This window comes from Puma concolor, chromosome B2 (assembly GCF_028749965.1).
Source record: "Puma concolor isolate L17-30 chromosome B2, mPumCon1.1.hap2, whole genome shotgun sequence".
NCBI lineage: Eukaryota > Metazoa > Chordata > Mammalia > Carnivora > Felidae > Puma > Puma concolor.
The window spans coordinates 52,061,957-52,083,358 of NC_141671.1; the positions used below are offsets into that span (position 1 = coordinate 52,061,957).

At 40.7% G+C, this 21,402-nt stretch overlaps 1 protein-coding gene across 3 annotated transcripts in view; it reads right to left on the reverse strand.

Moving 5' to 3' along the window:
• Positions 1-374: 374 nt before the first annotated feature.
• The window catches only part of KLHL31 (kelch like family member 31), a 58,838-nt gene continuing 37,810 nt past the window's right edge, over positions 375-21,402 (reverse strand). The window contains exons 4-6 of one of the 3 annotated variants that reach the window (XR_015251295.1): positions 15,258-15,363; positions 4,358-4,436; positions 375-482 (exon numbers count right to left, since the gene is read on the reverse strand). The gene's annotated coding sequence lies outside the window, so the exon portion shown is untranslated. Of the gene's footprint in view, positions 483-546; positions 760-4,357; positions 4,437-10,908; positions 10,927-15,257; positions 15,364-21,402 lie in introns of those variants that run through there. The other 2 variants (XR_015251296.1, XR_015251297.1) reach the window with 2 other exon arrangements.

Below are 21,402 nucleotides of genomic sequence, written 5' to 3' on the forward strand. Positions count from 1 at the left end.
CTTCCTGACAGGTATGACCCTGAGCTCTTTTTTTTTTTTTTTAACCCATCTGGTGAACAGGTTAATGCTGATTTTTCTTTGTCACACCCATTATTGGCATCCTTTTGCTTTCTGAGGTGAACCCATGACTCTCTACCCTCTGTAGGTCCTCAGGTGTGTGGTCCCCTTCCTGTGCATCTTTACCCTGCTCAGGACACTCTTAATTCCACTTGGTTTTCTAAGCCAATTTTAAAACTCATACATTCAAGGAAAAACATAACTTCTTTTTTTTTTTTTAATTTTTAATGTTTGTTTATTTATTTATTTATTTATTTATTTATTTATTTATCTTTTTAAGTTTCATTCAGTTTTGAGAGACAGAGCATGAACGGGGGTGGGGCAAAGAGAAAGGGAGACACAGGATCTGAAGCAGGCTCCAGGCTCTGAGCTGTCAGCCAAGAGCCACACATGGGGCTTGAACTTACGAGCAGCGTGATCATGACCTGAACAGAAGTAAGACGCTCAACCGACTGAGCCACCCAGGTGCCCTTTGGAAAAACATATCTTCTTAAATGTTCCCTACTCTAATAACTCCCGTAGGGTTTCTGTGAAAAGTGTTTTCTTTATATAATACTAATGTATCAACACATGTGCACTTCCTAGTAAATATTCTTAACCTTTTGTCTTTTCATGAATGGGTATTGTTCCTTGAGACTCTTTCTTCTATTTGGGTTCTTTCCAAAATGCATAATATAATCTTCCATCCACAATGGATACCAACTAACTGTTGGTTAAAGTAGATAACAATTAAAAATATAATATTCACTCCTGCCAGCTAAGTAAATATTTAACTTAATATGACTCAGTGACAATTTGTTCAGATACTGCAGTTCCCTGCTCTCAGGGAACTGCTGTCTGTTGGTGCTTCTCTGGGTCTTCCGTTCCCACCTAGCTCAGATGTAGAGTGTGGGGCTTATGCAATAGACCAGAACATTGTTCTTATAAATTTTACTAGCTATATCACATGCCAACCTATCATAAAAGCCACGTTTTCATTTGCTAGGCTGAAGGCTTATAAAAGAGGTGAGAGATTTATTTGAGAGAGAAGGAACCCATAGAAGCTTCTAGTGACAGATTGCTGGGGTTGAAGTTCAGGTTTTGCCATGTTCTAGCTGTGTGATTTTGTACAGTTCCTTAACTTCTTTGTGCCTCAGTTTCCTGTCATAAAAAGGCAGCCATGATAATTGTATTACTCTCCTAGAGTTATTACGAGGAGCAAATGAGTAAACATATGAAACAGAGTAAGCTCTATGTATTACAAGCTTCTACTGCCACAACTACTACTATTTTTAGGTTTGCTTTGAGTCTTTGTATGTGGATGTGGATTCAGATGCTACACATAACGATTCATGAAAATGAGTCATTGGGTTGATTCACCCTTAAGAAATAGATTCTGGCAGGTTAGAAGAGCAGACACCAAGTTCCCTCTGCTAAGACAAAGCCAGTGCCAGAAGGGATTGAGGAGAGTGAAAACTAGTTCCTGTTCTAACAACTGCTCTGACTCTTTACAACGGTTGCTGTCAAGACAAGGAAAGGCTGAGGAACTCTTCCAGATTGAAGGAGACGAAAGGGGCAAGGCAGCTAAATGCAACTCAGAACGCTGTGTTGGATCTGGGGTGGCCATAAAGGACATTGTTCGGAAAACTGGAAGTGTGCGAACAGAAACTGAATGATAAAGAGTGATTATGGCATCAGTGCTAAATGTATAACTGCAATGTGGTTATGTAAGAGGATACTCTTGTTCTGGTTGTGTGTGTGTGTGTGTGTGTGTGTGTGTACACATGGAGAGAGAAAAGAGTGAGATGAGAGAGAGACTGGAAAAGTAAATGTGGCAAAATGTTAACATTTGATGAACTAGGGTAGTACAGGATTCTCTTTCCTGTTTTTGCAACTTTTCTATAAATTCGAAATTATTTTGAAATAAAAAATGAAAAAGAAAATTAGTCCTGTGATTTGAAGACCCAGTTTTCCAACTTAAAAGATGGAAGAGTTTTAATTTATGGTCTTTGAGAAGGATTATAATATTTTCTGAGCTGCAAATTGGCATATTTTGTCTGAAGAGTCTTTTAAGATGTTTTAAATTAAAAAAATCCTCCAAAGATGACAAATTAAGGCACATATTGAATATACTTCTATTGAAAAGAATAAAAATTCATGAGAAAAAATAATTTAATAAACTGCATCTATTGGTTTATAGAAGAGTTGAATTGTCATTTGACCATTTTAAAGTCAATGGTATATTGATCCATTTGTATTGTCTGAAGAACTCAGTTTGCTTAACAATGAACTCTTTTCTCAAAATTTTGAAACAAACAACAGACTAATGGATTTGAGTTATCAATTTTGAAACCTCCAATTCATCATAAGTTCTTAATATAAAAAATACAAGAGTACTTAAAAATATAAGTTGACCCCAAAGTGAAAGGACAAGGTTGTATATTTTCTTTAGGTCTGAAATACATTCATAGAATAAAAGTTTATAAGTAAATTTTATCATCTTTGACACACTGTTTCTTTTTTTGTGTCATATTCGGCCATTAAGTTCTCTTTAATATATGCTTTTATAATACAAATTTAATTATCAAAATCATATTACCAAATAGTAGTGAATGTTCAAAACATCGCAAGTTGGCTTCCAGTTTAAAATAGAATGTGCTCTAAGGTACCTGGGTGGCTCAGTTGGTTAGGCGTCTGACTCTGGCTTAGGTCATGATCTCATGGTTCATGAGTTTGAGCCTTGCAGCAGGCTCTACACTGACAGGGTGGAGCCTGCCTGGGAATCTCTCTCTCTATCTGCCCCTCCCCTCATTCTCAAATAAAAATAAAAAATAAACTTAAAAATAAATAAATAAAATGGAATGTGCTCCAGTGCAATCTCTTCTAGTTTTATGCATCCAGTATCTTACCCCAATGAACCCACATAAAAATGATGAATCCATTATCAATTCCAGTGACACTGGAAATGAAGCTTGAGTGGCAGTCAGAATCGGAGAGGGAATGTCATTAGGTGAAAATCTTACGGAGCTTTCTGAGGATCTCTATCAGGAGCCATCAAAGCTTTACCCCTGACATGGAAGATCTTGCTGGGGGTTGAGACAGGCTTTGCATACTCCTTGGTTCAAGAACTCAGGACAGTTGCTAGCCAAAAACTGGGCAGCCATTACTCAGCTGTGAGCATTAAAAATAAAAAGATAAACAATGGGAAAAAAAAAAGGAATAAGAAGGAAGGCAAGAAAGAAGATAAAGGTAGTGATAACAATGTCATTAAAACCAAAAATAATTTGTCAGGAAAACAAGGATCATTTTATTTTTTTAATATTTTTTTGAGTTTATTTATCTATTTATTTTGAGAGTGAGAGTGTGAGCATGAGTGGGGGAGCGGCAGAGAGAAAGGGAGAGGGAGAATCCCAAGCATTCTCTGTGCTGTCAGTACAGAGCTCAATGTGGGGCTTGATCTCATGAATCATGAGATCATGACCTGAGCCGAAATGAAGAGTTGGAGGCTTAAACTACTACTGAGCCACCCACGCACCCCAACAAGGATCATTTTATATAGAAAAAAGAAGATGTAAAATTCATGAGCCTTCTTAGTAATATAGCCTTAAAAGAAATAAAGAAAAAACTTTCTGGAATATCAAAGAGAAAATGATAAATATAATTGTAAGAGGAATTAAAATATTTTTCTCAAGATTTTGTAGAGAGCAAAAAGTAAAATAAGATTGACTCAGTAGGTAGGTATTGAACTTTGTATTTTACAAGCAGAGGCTATACCTTTGCCATGCATCTGTGGACCATTTGCAGTGGCTGGTCATATACTTTGACACAGAAGTCCAATTATATAAGAAAAATGAGAAAATGGGGGCACCTAGGTGGCTCAGTCAGCTGAGCATCCTAATCTTGATTTTGGCTCGGGCCACAGTCTCATGGCTCCTGAGATCAAGCCCCATGTCGGGCTCTGTGCTGACAGTGCAGAGCCTGCTTGGGATTCTCTCTCTCTCTCCCTTTCTCTCTGTCCCTCTCCTGCTCATACTCTCTCTCTCCCTCTCTCTCTCAAAATAAATAAATTTAAAAAAGAGAAAATGTAGTAAACATATTTATATAATCATAGCTAACATACACTAAGAAAGGTTTAAGCAAACAAAACGCTTCAGTCCGTGAATTATCTAACAGTTTCCAAAATAGTCTTAGAATATAAACGTTTCCAAAACTCCAAAGTTATTTTATAATCTTTAGGCAGATATTCATTGCAACTCTATTTGTAACAATAAAATGCTGGAAATAATCCAAATGTTTGTCAATAGGGGACTCAGACACTCACCACTGGAGAAGTGTAGCTAGAAATAAGGAGCATCTCTATATGCTTCTATGGATATGTACTCTGTAGAATGTGTTATTACCTGAAAAAAACAAGATGGAAGAAGATATATTTCACTATTTACCCCCAAAATGTGGCAGGGATATGAATATTTGCTTATATTTGAAATCATAACAACAAAAGGGCATAATAAAAACACTGAAAAAAAATTGGTTATATTGGGACTACAGTGAAGGAAACACAGATTGAAAACTACATTTTGGATTATACCTTGTTTTGTGAATTTGAGTTTGGATCCATTTTTATATCATTATAAAAATCAAATTAAATTTCAAAAGTAATTCCTAAAACAGAAAGTAAGATAAAGATTACTGTGTTGAGTTAGTAGCTTAACTATACAAAGATAAATTATTTCAAGGGGCTTAAAAAACAGTGATTTAATGTATAACCATTGAGATATATCCTAGGAATAAAAAGAATTCCAAGTACACCTTAATATGATAAATACTACATATACATACACACGCATATGCACACGCACATACCTACATACATACGTATGCTTTTCCTTGCCAGAATGCTGGAATTTCTGGGATATTCTGATGATTCAGTAGGACAGAATATGGGACAGAATACTGGAAAGTAGCACTTAGAAGATCTAAGATTGTAAATGCTGAATCCACCTAAGGGCTATGTGTTACTGAAATTTGCAAGGTGACTGTCTTTGCTGGGACCCAAACCTGATAAGAGCAAAGATTTTATTGGGAAAATCTTTTAAGTAAAAGAATAGTTATTAAGTGGAGGTGTAGGGTATATTTGAGGTCTGATTCAAATGGGTAAAGTTTAAACTGGAAAGAGCAAAAAGTTAAACATTTTCTATTTATAAAAAGTCAAACTATTTTTTCCTCACCTGGTTAAAAAGTTGGTACCAAAGTCACTAAATAGTTTCATATAATAAATAATCCTTTGTTGGATTCATTCCTACTTCTATTTCAGGAACTTATCGTGGTTTTCCCCTTTGGTTACCACCTCTACGTATCTTATGTTATCAAGCTATCTTTCATAAAATCTTCTAAGTGCTCTTTTATTCTTTATGGAAAATAGTGTGGGTGTGGGAATAACTAACTGGTTAAATTTAAAAACCACAATCAAAGACAGACACAGATATGTGACATGTATTACTATCTTCATGTTAACAACCTTATGACATCGTTTTCTAAGCTGTTTCTGAGAATGAAATTCCCAGCCACATCATCAGCTAAATTCACTCAAATTCATTATCTGGATTTGGTGTTTCTCCTGCATGGTTAAAGCTTGGAATTTGAAAGCTTGAAATTTCTTGGAATCAAAAGTGATTTAATAAACAAAGTTAATTTCAATGAGTGATAGATTTGAAGTTTTTGCCAACACAGAGTCAAAGAGATCTATTAAGGCTCTAAAATAAGTAATTTTTTAAAAGATATCAATAGACATTTTGGTTCCCCCAAAGGACTCTGAATTGGCTAAGCATTTAATAATAAGAATGACTTTAAACTTCCTTTTCATCTCAGTATGTTAAAAAATCAGTTAATTTAACATCATCAAAGTGTAATTCCCCATTCACATCTTTCTTTCACAATAAAATTTTATCTGCAGAATTCCAGTTTGATCCTTATGTAGCACTGTGCTGAGTTCTCCTGCTCAGCTGCCTGAGGTATTCATCTGAGTCTGTAGTAGGCATATGAAAGCATATTCCACCCATGTGGGACCAGAAGTTACCCCCAGAGCAGAAAGTCTTCTATCCTCAGCCCACTGCCTTGTAAACTTGTCCCTTAACTCCATACACTTTTGGACCTACAGTTACATTAACTCCAAGGAGGCAAGTACTTTGTTCTCTCAGGAGGGAAGGCCAGATCCCCACAGTAAATTGTGTAGAGGCTTCTTGGGTGCCTGCCCTCAGCCTGGAACTTTGCATTTGCTCCCTCATTCCATCCAGTCAACAACACCAAGAGGGAAAAAAATCTCCATTTAAAAAAAGTTTTAAATTCCAGTATAATTTACATGCAGAGTTATATTAGTTTCAGATGTACAATATAGTGACTCAACAATTCCACACACCACCTAGTGCTCATCACAAGTGCTATTCTTAGTCCCCATCCCCATCTTACCCATTCCCCCCACTCCCTGCCCTGGTAACCATCAGTTTGTTCTTTGTAGTTAAGAGTCTGTTTCTTCGTTTGTATCTCTCTTCTTTTTTTTTATCTTCATCATTTTTTTGTGTGTTTTTTTAATGTTTATTGATTTTTTAGAGAGAGAGAGAGACAGAGAGAGCATGCATGAGTGTGTGTAAGCAGGAAAGGGCAGAGAGAGAAAGAGAAAGAGAATGAGAATCTCAAGCAGGCTCCTCACTGCCAGTGCAGAACCTGATATGGGGCTCCAATCCATGAACTGTGAGATCATGACCTGAGCCAAAGTCAGACACTTAACCAACTGAGCCATTCAGGCACCCCTTTCTATTTGTTTCTTAAATTCCACATATGAGTGAAAATCATATGGTATTTGTCTTTCTCTTACTGACTGATTTCACTTAGCATTATTTTCTCTAGTTCCATCCATGTCATTGCAAATGGCAAGATTTCCTTTTTTATGGCTGAATGATATGCCATCATATATATATATGTGTTTATGTATACACACATATATATATACACACGCCACATCTTGCTTATCCATTCACCTATTGATGGATACTTGGGCTGCTTCCATAATTTGGCTCTTGTAGATAATACTGCTATAAACATAGGGGTGCATATCCCTTTGAGCTAGTGTTTTTGTATTTTTGGGGTAAGTACCCAATAGTGTAATTACTGAATTGTAGGGTAGTTCTGTTTTTAACTTTTTGAGGAAACTATGTTTTCCATAGTAGCTGCACAGTTTGCATTTCTACCAACAGTGCATGAATGTTCCTTTTTCTCCACATTCTTGCTAACACTTACTGTTGAAGAAATCTCCATTGAAATTGGGGACACTTCCTGTGTGAACTAGTACCAACCATGGTCACATGGCAGAAAGCAGAGCCTTGGGAAACTGACTGATATGTGTTGACCAGGCCGTAGGCCTGAGGGAAATAAAGCAGTTGTGGGTTCACGGGGGTGGAAGTCAGGAAGTTACCACAATAACTTGGGAGGTAGGGCTTTGCAAGAAGCTGGGGAAATAAAAATTTTTCAAGTTTCATATTTCTCTGTTAAGGCCAGAGAAAATTGGAGCGTGTTTTATAGCAGAAATGAGTCAGCCAGACTGCTCTGTAGGTCTATAGGGCAAAAACATTTTGTTGAAAAACCCCGTGAGTATTATTCTCATGGAACAGTCTTTTCCTAATTCTAGGGTCTTTTATGTGCTCTGTAGAATAGAGTGTGCATGTTTGGGTGGGAATATATCGGCCACAAGTCTCTCCATCTTTTATTTTTCCTTTCCATGTTGTTTACTGTCTCTTTTCCTCTTGCTTTATCCAAAGATACCAGTCAAAGGAGCCAAGCAAAGTGCCATCCCTTTTGTAGAGTTAAACATCTTCATATACGGATAGATGGCTCTGTTGGGTAGGTGAGTGCAAGATCTGGTTGTAGCAAAGCTGGGCAGCACATCAACTCCAGATGCTTAGGCCACCTCTCTGTCACCCTTCTACCCCCCACATGGCACTGTGCCCTGAAGGTCAGATGGAGGCAGGGCCTGGGCCTGCCAAGTTTTTTTACTGGTATTCACATATCCTTTTTCTATGTGCCAATTCAGCATGATCTAGGCAAGGATTATTTATTTTGTAAGGACTGAAAATGACTGAAAGTAGCTCAAGTAAAGGAGGGTCCACTGGAAGACTTTGAGGTTATGTCCTGGAGTTCATTTGTAGGAAGTGTGCCTGGACCCCCTGGGAACTCTTTCACTCTTGCACTGTCTCCCTGAGTGAGGTGCCAACTGCTCCTGCTATTTTCCAGGATGGATGTGGCAAGGCTCACCTGACATGACTCCAGGGCTGTAACAACTATATGACTGCACCATTTTGTTTAAAAAAGTGGTGTTCCTCTTAGCCAATGTGTTATATACAAGTTGTTACAAGGGACGCTGCAAAATGCCTGCAATAAAGTTCTTGTTAATTCACATTCATTTAAAAACGTTAAGTGAATTTCATTTAATTTTCATGCAAGTGCAGGATTGGAAGTTGTCACATCAACACTAGATGGTCAAGTAGCTAATGCTAGGATGCCAGAATTCCAAAAGGTTTGGGAGTCATTGTTGGGGGTGTCAAAGAATTCGTTTCCCCCATAGGCACATGGCTTTGAGCCAGCATACCTCGTAATTCCTTCCCTTCCACCCCCTTCTCTATTTTCCACCCCTTTGTTGTAGTCAGTTCAACCAGGGGGATGTGGATGTCAGGTATTTCTGTTAGCCTTTTAACATCCAAATAGTTATTTCTCAGACACATGGTGACTTGTAAGGGTTGGTGTTGTTCTGACACTTATCCTTTGGAAGTTTAAAAAGTCTTTATTTTGAGGGTGCTCAGGTGGCTCAATCGGTTAAACATCCAACTTTGGCTCAGTCATAATCTCGTGGTTCATGAGCTCAAGCCCCACACCGGGCTCCATGCTGACAGTTCAGAGCCTGGAGCTTGCTTTGGATTCTGTGCCTCCCTTGCTCTCTGCCCTTCCTTTGCTCATGCTCTGTCTCTCTCTCTCTCTCTCTCTGTCTCTCTCTCTCTGTCTCTTTCAAAAATAAATAAACATTAAAATAAATAAATAAATAAATAGTCTTCATTTTGTATTAAATATTTGACCGGAGGCCAGGGTCCAGAAGGTCAGACTCAGATGATAAACCAGTAGGTTGTAAATAGCTCCATAAAGGTCATTGAATCCAAACTGATCTAGAATGAAGGATTAAGATAAAGGAACAGAAAGGCAAATGTAGATTCATGCAAAGAATTAACAACATAAATATTCAGGGGGGATAAAGAATGGAAAGAACTTGCAGTGGTCTTTGTTCTCAGGTAAAATGCCAGGTTGGTCACCTCTATTGCTACGGCTGTGACCCTACTGTACTACTTATGCCACTGTAACATCCAGAAGATGGGACTTGATGAGTCATGCACACTTCCAGAGTGTTTGGTCAGGGAAACCCTGGGAGTACTAGGATGGTGAATACTGTCAGTACCAAAAGGACAAGAGATGATCTTTTGTCAGATGAGATAAAGAAAGGACATTCAGAGACACAGAATATGGAAGCAATTATCTGCCCTCCTAGGAGAGGATGCTGTAATCAAGTACAACAAGCATTTGGGTGAACTCCTGCATCTAGGCTTGGAGGGAGTTGATGCCACCTGGCAGATGGGTGGGAGAACTTTCATTAGTCCCAGGTGTTCTTTGAGGGCCACACATCCAGAGCATTATAGTTGTTTTTTTTTTTAATTTTTTTTAATGTTTATTTATTTTTGAGAGAGAGAGTGTGTGAGCAGGGGAGGGAGACACAGAGCAGAGACAGGGGGAGACACAGAATCTGAAGCAGGCTCCAGGCTCTGAGCTGTCAGCACACAGCCTGACGTGAGGCTCGAACCCATGAACTGTGAGATTATGACCTGAGCTGAAATTGTATGCTTAACTGACTGAGCCACACAGGAGCCCCGGGAGCCTTTTAGCTTTAAGGCAAGAGTGGGACCAATATTTCCAGTCCATTTGTGAATGATCCCAGGAAAGAAGCAGAGGAGAGGAAGATACCACTTTTTATCCACCCTGGAGGAGTCCCTAAAGCCTCATTAGTATCTCAACTGTTTGGTCTAAATTGAAGGGTGTAAATACAGTGTTCTTTTTAAACCTAAAGTTAAATTTGATTGATTGATGAATTGATTGATCAGTGGTCACTGGGAAGTTAAACATGAATATTATATGATCAAAGCCCTTAAGGAGGTTAGAGTTTAAATGGGGAATACAAATATCTATGATGCTGTGTGATAAGGGCAACAATAAAGCACGTACAAGATATAAGGAATCTTCTGGGCTTTGCATTGGACAAAATGTCCTTGGGAGGTCCTTTCCCTGCAAGCCAGTATGGGCTCAGCTCCAACTCCAGTGATTCTAAATGAGTCTAAAGATAACAGATTATCTCACATCTGGAACCGTGCCCACTGTCTGAAATTTCCCAGTGGCCACCAATAAGGTCTGGTCCCTACAGGCCCATTAGTTATTATCTATCCTACATTGCTACTTCTGGAACAGACACCAGACATGTAGTATTAGAAACAGTACCACAGGGCTTTGTCCCAAACAATCTTTGAAATAGGCCTGTTTCCACTCTGGCTCGTGCTGGGGAAGCAGCACCTTTGCTTCCTGATTTCTGTCACATGTCTTCCTGCAGTTTTGTCTCCTAAGACCAGCTGGTGGAAGAGCTCAAAGTGCAAGGAGCCAGTCATGAGGGACCTGGAGGTCAAGAAATGAGCAGTAAACACTTAGCACATCATAAACATGGATAATTTAACAAGACATACAGATAGATGGCCCCGGTGGACTTATACTGGATTAGTAGACTGCCTCTTGCTCTTAGTGGTTCTTTCTGTGCTGGTTTTTGGGGAAAAAGTATAAAAGACATTCTGTTAGGAAGATGAGAAAAAAAATGCTTCTGTTTTAGACAAAGCTTGTGAGGGTTCAAGGATCACCCATCTATTGGCCAAAATGAGTTTCAGTGGCTTAAAAATGAGAAAGATAAGTACAGGCATTTTTGCCTTCTCATTGTACTTAAAGGCAGATTTTACAAGTCTTTCTTCTCCACCTGAAAACAGGACTTGAGAAATAGTAAAAAGAGATACTGGATATGACTAGAGTTTCAGCATCCTAAAGATGAATATTGTTCTTAGAAGTAAATGCTTGGTTCCAGAAGCTTTCTGAATACCATGCAGCGCTGAAGAAACTATCACTGCTGGCTCAGACCTTGATAAGATAATAACATATATTAGATGTTTTCCCTAGTCAGACACACTTCTAAGTGTCATATATGTGTGTGTGTGTGTGTGTGTGTGTGTATGTATGTATATATATATACACACACACACATATACACAATTTATATATGTATATATACACACTATATATTCTAATATGTGATAGATAGATAGATAGATACAGATATACTAATTTATTCTCTTAGGACATAAGGGATTAGCAGACCTTTCAAGTCCTGGTATGTTCTAAGACAAGTTAACCCAGAAACTGTCATGGAAAAACAGATTCAGCAAAAAGGGACCAGCCAACATGTTACGCAGAAGTCCCCGTGGCTTAGTGGCAGGGATTGGACATTGTGCCCTTAGGGGAAAAACGATGAGATCAGAACAGACTGGGAGAGATCAGGTCTGGCACTTGTGCAGCAGGCCTGGATTCAAAGATGATCTGATGGGAAGCTGGGCAGACAGTTGGGCCGAGGCATTCATCCATAGGGGCTGGCCAGAGAGGCAGAGTTTGGATTGAGAATGTGGGTGCACCAGATCAAAGCAGCAGGCCTGAGGAAGGGGTGCCGGGGCCTAGAGAGAAGCTTCGCCCCTGGGATAAAGTGGCAGTTGCTTTTTATAGAGCACTGGTGTATGGGGTGCTCTGGGAGAACCCTGTGAAGGGTGTGGGGTCTCCAGCACTATTTGGGCATACCCTCCCATGGTTTGGTGACCCAGGCAAAAAAAGGGACAAAGTACAAGAATAACAATAGCAGGGAGAAGTTGTGCTAGATTTCATCCCAACACCAAAATGTAGTTACAAACAAGTAGAAGAAGATTTTTACACCCTACTCTGAGCCCTAGAAGGCTATACTGGACTGGGATTCATTCTCCTTTACCATCAGGTCTAGGATTCTTTTTTTTTTTTTTTTAATTAAAAAAAATGTTTATTTATTTTTGAGAGAGAGAGATAGAGAGCAAGCAAGGAAGGGGCAGAGAGAGGGCGACACAGAATCTGAAGCAAGCTCCAGGCTCTGAGCTGTCAGCACAGAGCCCAACACAGGGCTCAAACCCACGAACCATGAGATCGTGACCTGAGCTAAAGTTAGATGTTTAACTGCCTGAGCCACCCAGGTGCCCCAGGTCTAGGATTCTGACTTAATAATACTGACTTTGGGGATCTCCATTCTTAGGATTACTCAGGGTTTGTTGTTTAAATCCTACTTGGCTTGTACTAATAGGCACTAATGCCAAGCTTTTACCACTAAATTCATAGGCTTGTCAAATAAATGGTAATACCAAGAGATCTGCTGCAAGTTACTACTTGTAACCCATGTGTAATCCATTCTTGCTTGGTGTCTTAAGGTATTCTTTAGTTCCTAATCCCTAAACCTAAATAAAGAGTTGGCAACCTTTTTCTTTTAAGACCAGTGGTAAATACTTTAGGCCTTGTTGGCAATATTCATTTCTGCCACTGTGGTGGGAATCTGTGATAGACAGTAAGACAAATAGGTATGGCTGTGTTCCAGTAAAACTTTATTGACAAAACAGGCAGCAATCAGATTTGGCATGTGGACCACCGCTGCTGATCCACGATAGAAATGAACAGACAAACAGATATATACATTTTATACTCTCCATGAGCAATTTTTAAATTCTGATTGTTTTTTTTCCTAAAGGATGGGGGGTAGGAGGAACCATTTTACCTGTGTGTCCCTGTCATTTACCTTCTAGCTTCCATTTGTAACTCTGGAAGCGAATAGCCTCAAACCAAACTTCCTGTCTGCTTTTAAGATACAGAAGCGGCTGGAACGTGTTATGGCGGGTTTTTTATTTTAAGGACCGAGATCCTGTTTGCTACTTTTTCCTCCCATCTAGTGAAGTTCTTCATACACAGACGGCCTCTGGTAAGAGTTGAGTAGTGTCTCTTACGCGGCCACCACTCTTTCTCCCATTTCACTGGCAACAATGACCATCTAATTTGGCCTTCTTTGGCACTGCTTATCCAAATAGAGAGTTAATGTATTCAAAGATGAGGCAAATGCAGTTTCTTTCAAAATGCAGGAAAATACCAAACGCAGAACTTGAGTGAGAAACTACCAGAAGAGACTGATCCTGGCCAGAATCAAGTCCAAAGGTTAAACTGTTTGCCCTCCTTATCTAAGGAATGAAAATGCTCAGATGCAGGGCAGAACCTGATAAACACTAAATTGTCTTCAGCAATTAGCAACTTCCGTCACCTGTTATTGCTTGGCTAGTGTCTTCCCAAAAGATATAGGGAAATGCTAATTTAGCCCTTGGGGCCTGTGAATGTCACCTTATTTGGAAATAGGGTCTTTGCAGATGTAATCAAGTTAAGGTGAAGTCATTAGGGTAGATCCTAATCTAATATGACTGGTATTTTCATAAGGTGACAGAAATCTGGACACAGACACACACACAGAGGAGAATGCCACGTAAAGACAGCGATGTGCAGGGAGAAGGAGGCCACATGACAATGGAAGCAAAGATGGGAATGAGGTAGCCACAAGGCAAGAAATATCAGAGATGGCTGATAACTTTCAGGAGCTAGGGGAGAAGCATAGCACAGGCTCGCTCTCAGGCCTCCAGAACCTTGCTGGCACTTTGATTTTGGACTTCTAAGCCTCCAGAACCATGAAAGCACAAACAGCTATTGTTTTAAGTTACTCAGTCTGTGGCAATTTGTGGCAGTCCTAGGAAACTAAGATACCAACTATGGGCTGACACAGAATAATTCAAATAAATTTCATAGAGCGATCCCCTCTCCTCTTGTTAAATGTCCTCCTCACTGTCTAGATACCTCAGTAACAGAGTCAGCTCAGTAATTCTGCCATCAGATGCACAGGCCACATTTGATTTTGATTTATCTTTCAGATAACCCGGGACTTTCAAAGTTAAAGGGAAATGATCATTTTAATACTTTGCCTGATGTGGATTCAGAGCCAGGCCAAAGGCAGTTTGGCAACCTGTCAGCAACTGATAGTATGACTGAAAAACCTGATATGTCAGCTATTGTTCTACTGTATTAGCTTCTTTGGGTCCTATGAACTCATGAAATATAACAAAGCGCTGTATTGTCTAAACTCTTCTGAATATATGGCTAGCGGTCACATAACTCCTTTTGTCTTAGTCTACGCCTGTCAAAGAGGAATTCTCTGGTGTCTTTGTTTTCCTTTAGAGCTTTCCCCTCTAATTTGATCTGTACTTGATGACATGGTCATAAAGAACACCACGTACCTGGTAGAGCAGAATCGCACGTAAGCATTGCTAGAGTCAAAGGAAGGAAATTTCCCAGGCAGAAGAATTCTAAGAGCTAACGTTTATTGATTCCTGTGTGCCAAACTCTTCTTCAGATGCTTGACAGCAGATACCATTTTTATTCTTACAAGGACCCTATTGGGCAGGTGTTATTTCTCTCCTCCCTTTACAGCAAACAAACCAATTGATGGCAGCGATGAGTAGAAGTCACCAGAGGTCACGGGGCTGATGAGCACCAGGGCTAAGATTATGAACCCAGGTGGTCTGGATGCAAAGTCTTTTCCTTAACCATTACTCCGTTGGCTTTCTACCCGGGAAATACTCCCATCCTGGATCTGAACCTTGGCATGTTTTCCTCACTGAAAAGCATGGCTTTTATGGCCTTTTCAGCTAATGGAAATTTTGGATCTATGTGTTTGCCCAAGGTTGTAGGATCATCTCTGCAGGAAGGGGATGGAATGAGCCCCTGAAGTCCAGCTCTGGAGTATTTGTGATTGTTGATGTTACAGAGGCCTCTTGATCTTTGAATGATCTAGGCCACAGGGGCACCATTTTTAAGCAGTCACATTTTCTCCAACTAGACCCACTAACCAGAAATATCACAACATTTTCAAAATGAAATGTTTTGTTTTCATATCATGTTATTATACAATAAAATTAGTGCCAGTGATTGACTGCAGGTCTACTTACCTCCCTACACAGCACACATCTGGGATGAGATATCAGAGATCCAGGGAAGAGAGGGCCAGAGTCCAGTGCCTCTTTTGGGAGGGCTCCTATAGGCCAGCATCTCCTACTGTTGAAGTGGTCAAGAGGGAAATGGATTAGGGAAAGGATGGGTCAGGATTGTTTCTAGGATAGGAGTTTAATCCCATCGTCCCCAAAACCTCCTGCCCACAAAAAATTTTTTATTAAAACTCTTTTGACTATTCTAAAATGACTTTCCTAGATAACCTAATCTATTTATACACATAATTGAAAATCAATGTTATGCCCAACTGAATCATAAAGAAAGAACAAAAGGAAAGTAAATGGAAACTAAATAGTATGATACTTATAGCTCAGGACCAACTATAGCAAAGTCATAATGATGTAGTCAAATGTTTGCACCCATATGTGGAATCTGCAAATGTGAGTATGTGCTGATACAGGGTGTGGTGTGAGTCACCTATCGAGAGTAGCCTTACCTCAGGAGATGAGATTTTTCCAGTGGTGAGTAATCTAAGTAAAGTTATTAGCAAAACAGCACATAAGCTCTCCCTGATTAAAAACAATTGTCAACAAAGCAACATATAATTTTCCCTCCAATTTAGTGGCGTTGCGGGGATATTCAGCCTATATCAAAACCCAGAGAAAACACTGTGTGAATGTGGGAAATAGACTGGGGTCCTGACTTTGTCACCTACGTGAATTAATTCAATGGTTAAGCAGGATGTGGGACTATCTAGTTGTGGGACCATCCACAGTTCCATGATATCCACCATATCCAAACTTCAACTGTTGGGACATACAACCACCCCCTTAAATTTCCACACCTCCAGGCGCTGGATCACTCCAACTGGCAGCCACTAGGTTAGGGCTTCCTTATTCCCAAATCTCTTTTGTCCCCTTGTCCTCTCCTGTCTCTGCCTTCCTCTCTTCTCCCTTCTCTTTTCCTCTGCTGCCACTCCTGTTCATTTCCCGTGTTGCCTTGCCTTTCCCCTCCTTGCTCTGCTTTTCCCATCTCCTCCTCCTTCGCACTTTCATCAGGGAGGAGGTAGTGGCCCTCTTGTAAGAGCAGAGTTGAGGGGTTCCTGTCTCTTGTGGAGAGTATATCTCATAAGACTGCCTGCAGCTATTTTCCCAGCCCTGAACATCCTCACACTGCATTTTCTCTCTCTGTCTCTCTCTCCAAATTTTGATCTGTAATTTCAACTTTATAGGTCAGAAAAATACAGTCAGAGAAACACCGTGGTATCAGAGCCTTAACTCTTTAATATAATTTTAATATAGACTCTTAAACACCAAATAATGGCTAAAGTATACATACCTTATTGCCTTTAAGTTTCATCTTATCCCCATTTTACAGATGAGGGACAGAGACACAGAAATTAAATGGCAGGCCCAGCCTACAGAGTTCATAAACAGCAGAGCTGGGATGTTGTGTTAACTCGGCAAGGGGTGTCATGACAGCAGTTCCTATTCCCAGAGAACTGGCTACCTAGCGCACAGGAAAAACCTGAAAACGAATAGGTGAAAATTTGACAGCTAATATTTATTGGGTATTGTCATGTGTCATTAAGTGTGTTCTACACACATCATCTTATTAATTTTTTTAATGTTTATTTATTGATTTTGAGAGAGAGAGAGAGGACAATCGAGAGAGAGAGAGAGAGAGAGCGCGAGCATGTGGGGAGGGGCAGAGAGAGAGGGGAGAGAGAGAGTCCCAAGCAGACTCCATGCCGTCATCATGGAGCCTGACTCAGGCCTGAACCGACAAACTGTGAAATCATGACCTGAGCCTAAATCAAGAGTCAGACGCTTACTGAATGAGCCACCCAGGTGCCCCTCTTATTAATCTTTTTAATAAACCTGTAATGCCCATGATTTTGTTGTTGCTGCTGTTTGTTTGTTTTTTAGCGTCACCATGCACTTGCAGGTAAGGGACCACAGGTAGAGAGGCTGCTAGTAAGTACTTGGTCTGGGATTCAGACACAGACTGCCTGGGGAGCCTGGGTTCTCACCCACTAGTCTAAGCCCTGGGATTTCAAGAGAGGGAAATGTTTCTGGCAGCTGGGATCAGGGAGTGGCATTGCAGCTGAGCTTAGGGTTGGGGTAAATTTCCACAGGTGGAGATGGGGAGGCATATTCCGTGCCTGGAATGGGTGGAGCCTGGGGGACAAGGAGAGGTAGTCACATAGTGCTTTCTCCTTTTACATTAAAAACTGTTTTTTAATTAAAAAAAATTTTTTTTACATCTATTTATTTTTGAGAGACAGAGAGAGACAAAGCGCAAGCAGGGGAGGGGCAGAGAGAGGGAGACAGACAGGCTGTTGGCTGTCGAAGCAGGCTGCTGGCTCTGAGCTGTCAGCACAGACTGTGACATAGGGCTCGAACCCATGAACCATGAGATCATGACTTGAGCCAAAGTCAGGCACTCAAACGACTGAGCCACCCAGGCACCCCTCCTTTTACATTTTCAAGGCATGCTTTGTTTGTTTGTTTTCTAAATGTTCATTTATTTTGAGAGACAGAGAGCGCATGAGTTGAGGGGGACAGAGAGAGAGACAGACAGACAGAATCTGAAGAGGGCTATGTCTTGACAGCCCCCACTGAGGGCTCATGTTCCATGAGATCATGACCTGAGATGAAACCAAGAACCTGATGCTTAAAGGACTGACTCACCCAGACGCTCCTGTTTGTTTGTTTGTTTTTAATTCCAGTTGAATATTGAAGAGAATGAGCCTTACTGTTGAACATCTGTAATTAGAACAAATACATCTTTATCTGTTCTGGGCGACTTTTGAAATAGTTTGTGAGAGGGGCACCTGGGTAGCTCAGTCTTTTAAGTGTCTGACTCTTGATTTTGGCTCAGGTTATGATCTCGTAGTTTATGAGTTTGAGCCCCCCATCAGGCTCCACTCTAATAGTGTGGAGCCTGCTTGGGATTCTCTCTCTCTCTCTGCCCCTACCAAACTCATGTGCTCTCTCTCTTTCTTAAAATAAATAAATAAACTTAAAAGAAAAAACACTTATTTTTAAAAAATGAAATAGTTTGAGAAAGCACCATGATCATTCCTGCCCGGAGCTCTGTGCACTCTGTGTACCAGGAAATGGTCTGAAGACAAGGGCCGGAGCTCCAGTCCTCACTCTGCCTGTCGATCTTGGGCCTTCTACCTGATCCTCCCCATTCTTCCACAAGTGTGGGGTAATGACACAGGCCATGGTTATCCTGGAAAGACCCTGGAAGGCCTAAGGAGGGAACAGGGGTGCCCAGCTTCAGAGGAGAGGTGCTATGAAACTCTAAGGCATCAAACATTTTTATTAGTCTGCTTAATCTGTCCTTTTAATATGTAGTAGTAATTAACATTGGCCCTGGGCAACTCAGAAGAGGAATGTTGTGACCTCAGTTAATTTGTAGAGTGCCCTGGTGTTTGCACATACATGCTCTAATTCAATCTTTACTAATTTTCCTATGAAGGAAGCAGGATGATTATGATCAATTGCCATTTTTACAAAAACTGAGACCCAAACCATTTGTTTAGCAAATGCAAGATCTGGGTATAAAATTCCAGGCTTCCGACTCACAGTTTAGACTACTTTCCAAGGACCATAGAAGAGGCTTTCTGGGGACAACCCTTGCTAAATTTCTTGGCAAAATTCAAGACAGGCAAGAGCACAGACTTGCTAATGCTGTTTGCACATAGTACATAACCCACAGTGACACTGAATTTCTAAATCTTTTTAAAAATTCAGCTCCAAGTTTGCCCCTCTTGCTTTAACCCCTCCAGATAGAATCTGCCACTCCTGCAGCAATCCCGTGAGGCTGCCCACCTGCCCCTGTAATTACACGTACTGCGTCATACAACAATAATTCGTTTACATGTCTGTCCCCTCCACCTCTTCCCCTTGTCTCCCCACCCCCCGGGGACAGTGACACAGGGCCAGCCATCTTGGGTCTCCAGTACCCAGCAGGTTGCTAGATGTAATAAATGCCCAAGAAGGATCTTTATGTTTTTCATAAAAGGAAAAACTTACTTCGACTGCATAAAATTCAGAAATATTTGAACAGTAAAGAATATCAAAAATGAAATAAAGTTAAAAAGAAATAGAAAAATAAGAAATGGCTACAAAATATCAAATCCTCTAATCTATGAATTAATAATAAAAATATTACTAAGTTCAGCTAGGGATGATGCTGCCATTTGGGGCTATGTGTATGTGTTGTTTTAAATACCAGTCAAAACATTTTGAGGTAATACTTTTACTGATTTCTAAAAAAATTTAATGTTCATTTATTTACTTTGAAAGAGAAAGAGCATACACATATGTGAGGGAAGGGCAGAGAGAAAGAGAGAAAAAGAAAGAGAAGGAGAGAGAATCCCAAGCAGGCTCCACACCGCCAACACAGAGCCCAGCTCAGGGATCAAACTCTCAAACCATGAGATCATGACCTGCGCTGAAATCAAGGCTCAGTCAACCGACTGAGCCACCCAGGCGCCCGGGGACTTTTACTGATTTCTACTAGCAGCTCAGAGGGTATAGAAATGGTCTTTACTCTTCTAAATGTTTCCATTTGGTCATGTCAAGGTTCAATGATAATTTAAGTAATAATGGACCTTTTTCTTGAAGCAAAATGCAATATATCATCAATATTCTACAGGGTCTACTGAAGTGGAAACGACGTACGTACAAGAATTATAGAACAACCATCTGTATTAGAAAAACACTACCTTAGGAATTATCATTCTATCAGACCTTACTAACAGCACATGTTTCATCAATTAAGTAATAGTAGTTGAACTAAAAAGAGATGTATCAAAATGACTTCTAAAGTCTTTATTTTTTTAATGTTTATTTATTTTTGAGAGAGAGAAGAGCATGAGCAGGGTGGAGGCAGAGATAGAGGGAGAGAGAGGGCATGAAGTAGGCTCTGTGGCACAGTGCAGAGTCCTATGTGGGGCTCAAACTCATGAAATGTGAGATCATGACCTGAATTGAAGTCAGACGCTTAACTGACTGAGCCACCCAGGCGTCCCTCAAAATGATTTTTAAAGAGAGAGGATGCAGGAAAATCACTCGGTTGTTGTGGATACACAGAGATCGGGGGCTTTGAAAGTTGAATCAGACCAGCATGTGACCCTGGATTCCAGAGACATCACAGCTTAACCCTCCCTTTCCCCTGGGGACCTGATGACCCAGGGGATGCCCCAATTCTCTTGGGCCTGTGCCCAGGGCTGCTTGTTGAATAATAGGGGCTTTAGTTTTCTACTGTTGCTGGACAAATCACCCCAACTCAGTGCCTTAAAGCAACACACATTTATTGCCTTTTATTCTGCAGGTTGCAAGTGTGGGTTAGCTTGCTGGTTTCTCAGCTCCAGGTTTCACAGGCTGTCATCAAGGTGTCGACAGGACACATTCTTCTGCAGAGGCTCATTCCAGGCTCATTCTGGTTGTTATTGGCAAAATCCAGTGCTTCGCAGCTGTAGGACTGAGGTCCTCATCTCCTCGCTAACTGACAGCTGGGGGCTGGCTGTAGCTTCTAGAGGCTTCTCTTCAATCTCTGCACGCGGACACCTATGCCTCAGTGGCAGCAATAGTGCAGTCAATCCTTCTCACACTTGGAAGCTCCTTTCTCTGCTGCTGCATCTCTGACTCCAGCTGGAAGTGGAGTCCCATTTTAAGGTCTCAACGATTAGATTGGATCCACTTGGTTAATCCAGGCTCTTCTCCTCACCTCATGAGTCATAGCCTTAATTACATCTGTAAAGCCCCTTTCGCCATGGAACAGAACATACGTACAGGATCCAGACATTTGGGTGTGGGTGTGGACATTAACCAGCCCCGCATAAGACCCCGTGGGAAAACTAGAATTTAAACTGTGCTTCAGCCAACTTTTGGGTGTTTGGCCATTTCCTGGTCCTGGCTTGTTGAGCTTTCTCTCAGTTGGCAACCAACCTTCTTGAGCTTCTTTTCCCACAGGAGATAATCAGTCCAGCTTGCAAAGAAGGAAGCTGTGCACTGCCATTCTTCCCCCAGGTCTCCAGCCATCTTCTGGGTGGGAGCTGTGTTTCCAGTTTATAGTGCTGATGCTTTCCTACATTTTAACAAGTTTTTTTTTTTTCTCAACTTCTAA